Source organism: Ovis canadensis, chromosome 6, assembly GCF_042477335.2.
Source record: "Ovis canadensis isolate MfBH-ARS-UI-01 breed Bighorn chromosome 6, ARS-UI_OviCan_v2, whole genome shotgun sequence".
NCBI classification, from domain to species: Eukaryota; Metazoa; Chordata; class Mammalia; order Artiodactyla; family Bovidae; genus Ovis; species Ovis canadensis.
Genome location: NC_091250.1, coordinates 89,996,073 through 90,000,878, shown reverse-complemented (window position 1 = coordinate 90,000,878; position 4,806 = coordinate 89,996,073). Strand labels below are relative to the sequence as shown.

At 35.4% G+C, this 4,806-nt stretch overlaps 1 pseudogene; it reads right to left on the bottom strand.

The window, feature by feature from the left end:
* Nucleotides 1-876: 876 nt before the first annotated feature.
* LOC138442833 (small ribosomal subunit protein uS10-like) lies at nt 877-4,369 on the bottom strand (annotated as a pseudogene).
* Between the last annotated feature and the right edge of the window lie 437 nt (nt 4,370-4,806).

Genomic DNA, 4,806 nt, shown 5'->3' with positions numbered 1-4,806 from the left:
CCTGGAAACAAGTTTCTGTGTACTGCAATATGCTCAAGTATAAGGTATTCAAGGCATTGTGGGAATGATGAGATTTGAAATATTTACTCAGGTGTGTCAATGATCACAACCCAGAGGCTAGAAAGATCAGTAGGAATTCCCTGAGAAACTGAAATCATGGCAAGCACTTCAGGCAGAAAGGATACTGTTTTAATTGTGCATGAGGACATTTAACACGGTCTCCTATTCAGGTAAATACAAATAGTTTAGTGTGGACAGACTGACAGACATGATTTACAAAGACTGACAAACAGCATAAGAAAATAGATGTCAGAATGTGAAGGGTTTTGTATTTCCCAGTAAGGAGGCTGGCTTTTTTCTTAGATGCATCATTTGAAGAATGTTAAGCAAAGGAGTCATAATGTGAATCAGATTTATGTTTTATGCTGGCTGTAACACTAGCTGTAATGTGGAGAATGGATAGAAAAGTATTTAGGTAGGAAACACCTGTGCTTGATCAAGCAACACTATGCATTTTGCATTTAGCCACACTTCTTTACCAACAGGTCTTTAATCTTTTCCATTGGCCAGGCACTTTGTGTATCTTACCTCATTTAATTCCCACAAAAGTTGTATGAGTTAATTATCATCCACCCATTCCTAGTTAGGAAACTGTAGTGTAGAAAGTTAAATGAGATGTTAAGAAAAATGGACAATTTTAACTTTGTATTTTTTTGGTATTCATTTGTATTTTTTTTATTCTCCCACAAGAGTCATATAGGAAATATCCATGTTTATTAGCTTTTTATAAGCTGAAGTTTATAATTAATCCATCTCTGTAAGACCAAAGATAAAGCTTCTTTTTAAAATATCTATCAATTTATTACAAAGATTGATTTAAACATCAGCAATGGTGACTTCCACCTGGACTTCTGGCTCAGTACTAATGGAAGGAATCTGCTTGACAACCTCAGAAAGACCCTGCATAAGATCAATGAGTCACTTGTGGATCCTTATCTGGAATCAATCCCAAATCTTAGAACCTTCAGCACAAGGAGTTTCCCTTGTAGTCATTCTCAGTCTTGGTAAGCATCTGAACAGATCCTTTCACTTTGAGATTCTTTTCCCTTGTGCCTCTGAGCAGGTTAGCATATACCTTCTCTAGGGACTTCACGCTGGGGCTGGTGAGAGTGTTCCTAATCCAGTGAATGGCCACCTCTGGCTCTGCTGGAGTCTTGCTGGTATTTTTAAGGGCCAAGTCTGTGGGGCAGCTTCCTGACCTACTTGTTCCTGGGCAAGCAAACAGCCATCAGTCTGGAGCAGCAGCAGGTAGCATTGGGCTCCACTTCAGCAGCAACCACATTTTCCTCAAAGAGAGAAAAAGCTTCTTGATTTTACCTGGAATAGTTCGAAAAGAAAATGTTTTTCTCTTGTAGAGTTTCTTATCTTTAATAAGTTCAGAAAACTAAGTAACTAGCGTGTTATGTAGCATATATAGTTAACATACATACATGTCTGCCTATATCTGTGGATATTATTTCTTATTTATTTTGTATTGGAATATAGCTCATTAACAATGTTGTGATAGTTTCAGGTGGACGGCAGAGAGACTCAGTCATACAATATATGTATCCATTCTCCCCCAAACTTCTCCCCCATTCAAGCTACCACATATAACATTGAGCAGAGTTCCTCATGTCCTAGAGTAGGACCTTATTGGTTATCCATTTTAAATATAGCTGTGTGTACATGAGGATCCCAAAATCTTGAATTATCCCTTCTCCCCATCCTTCCTGCCTGGCAACCATAAGTTTGTTATTTAAGTCTGTGAGACATATATGTATATATAATTTGATAACATAACATTATACATGTATATATAATTCATATACCTACATGTATGTACATATCTGTGAATATTATTTCTACAACGATTACCTACAACCACACCAGTAAGTACCAGACTAACCTTGTCATGTTCCACAGACAAATAAAAATAATAAGGGTGGAAAAGACTTTAAGAGGGGCATTCAGCATCAGCTATTTTAATATGAGCATTATAAATCCTTTGACCTTTTGCTATGATTATTGTTCAAAGTAAGCAATATTTTTTTTAAACTTTGGATTATTAGAAACAAATGCTTATTTAAATGCTGTGAATCACATTCTGCATCCCTACTTTGTGAAGCTGTTTTTGTCTTACTAAAATATCTGAATTAAAATGTTCTTATTCTTACCATTTTTAAACTCTTAATGCATAACAAAATTCTAATACTGCCTTAAAAACTGATTTCTTTAAAAAATTAACATGAAATTGCTAAGCAATGCCTGAATTAACACAAATCAGAGTGCATTACATGGCATTAGCAGCTAATTTATTGAAATCATTACGTCTGCTGTTAGAGAGCACCATATGCCGACTCCAGAAATAACAAGCATTCAGAATCAGGGTCATTGCCTTTATATTTGCATATGTGGTACATTAATTGATCTCATGAGCATATTAAAATTAAAACTGCATTTTTCTCCAATATTCCCTAAGAAGTTTGGTTAGCATTATGTTATTAAGGCAAATGTTTATTTCTAGATTATTTCTTTTGCCTATGTAAATTAACTTACGCAAATCATTATTAGTTACGTTTCCTTATTTTCCATGGGCTTCCCAGGTGGCTCTGTGATAAAGAATCCACCTGCCAATGCAAGAGACCTGGCTTATTCTGTGCTATATTCTGTGATATTGAACTAAATTAATGAGATATACAATTGTCAAAATGCAGGGCTTTCTGATCTTATACATTTCATTGACAGGAAAGGGGCGAGTATCTCGTGATATGACATATCACCCTCTGAATCAAATTTCAGGGCAACCTATAGAAAACCCATCTATAGTTTCCCATTCCTAAAATGAACCCAAAATTTCTAACTTGTAACATTACACTAGTAAGGCTACTTCAGAATATATGTGTGTGTTTATGTATCTCTGTGTCTAACTGTTCTGGGGCTGCTTCATATGAAAATTACATGAGAAATTAGGGAATATCCTAATCAAATAGTGAAAAAGGAAAGAGATCTGCTAACTTGAAGAAAGGCGGCACTAGTGGTAAAAAATCCTCCTGATAATGCAAGGGATGTAAGAGATATGGGTTCAGTCCCTGGGTCAGGAAGATCCCTTGCAGAAGGAAATGGCATCCCACTCCAGTATTATTGCTGGGAAAATTCCATGGACAGAGGAGCCTGGAGGTCCCCAGTCCATGGGGTCAAAGAGTTGGACACAACTGAGCATCTGAGCACAACATGAAGAAATATTTCCCCTAATCATAGGAAATGAAACTTTGAAATAAACCTACATTTTGGGGGAAAATCTTCAGGAATTCAAGTTATTTATTTTTTTTTTTAGCTGAAGAGAATAGGTAAAACTTTTACTGAACTTGAACTCAGAGATGAAAATAATTATCAGACATTATCTTATAAAGAAAACAATCTTTAGATTACACACACAGTAGTAGATTGAGTGACAGACTGAGACAAGTAGATTTTTTTTTTTTAATGAAGAAGCAATCTTAATAGTAGAGAGGCAGTTATAGATATTGGAAAGCATACAATCTTCCTGTATTTCAGGAAACCTGAATTCAAAGTGTTATTCATTTTCCAAGAGCATCAGCTTCATATGAAAATATGCAGTTGAAAACAGTCTCTAACATTTCTCTTCAGCTTTTAAATTCTATAAATAAAGCTCACTATATCCAAAATGGCAAGTGAAAATCAGTGACTGGAGTCTTAGGTGATCATGAGATTTATAAACTTCAAATTGAATAAGTCACATAGAGCAAAGAGTTGCCCTTTCCTTTCTCTCATCTACTGCCTTGTTTCATCCTCCTATTTAGCCATTGGTTAATCTAATAGGACAAAGTCTGGTTCACTGATTGGGCCATGTTACTAAAAAGTAATCTTGTTCTTGACGTGGCCCCAGTCTTCTGCTAATTTTCATATCTTAAGATGCAAGTTGAGGCAGGGACCCTTGGGTAACATTTGACGTTTTCTCTTTTGCTTTCCTTTTTTTTTTTTTTTTTAAAGTACAATTAATTTACAATACTGTGCTAGCTTCAAATGTATAGCAAATGTATTCAGTTATACATACATAGGTCCATTCATGTTGCTGCAAATGGCATTATTTCATTCTTTCTTAAAGCTACATAGTAAGTATTTCATTGCACATAATCTGCCACATCTTTATCCATTCACCTGTCAGTGGACATTTAAGTTGCATCCATGTCTTGGCTATTGTAAATAGTGAACCTGTGAACATTGGGATGTGCATATCTTTTTTAATTAGAGTTTCTTCCAGACATATGCCCAGGTGTGGAATTACAAGATCATAAGGCAGCTCCATTTTTAGTCTTTAAGGGACCTCCATACTGGTCTCCATAGTAGCTGTATCAATCTGTATTACCACCAATAACCTAGGACAGTTCCTTTTTCTCCACACCCACACCCTCACCAGCATTTATTAATGTAGATATTTTAATGTTGGCCTTTCCAGCGGGTGTGAGGTGATATCTCTATAAAGTTTTTATTTACATTTCTCTAGAAATTAGTGATACTGAGCATCTTTTCATGTGCCTGTTAACAATCTGTATATCTTCTTTGGAGAAATGTCTATTTAGATTTTCTGACCATTTTTTGATTGAGTTGTTTTTATGATCTTATGCTGTATAAACTATATGTATATTTTGGAAATTAATCCCTTATTGTTAGCAAATATTTTCCCCAAATTTGTAGCTTGGCTTTTTGTTTTGTTTACAGTTTCCCTTGCTGTGAAAAAGCTTT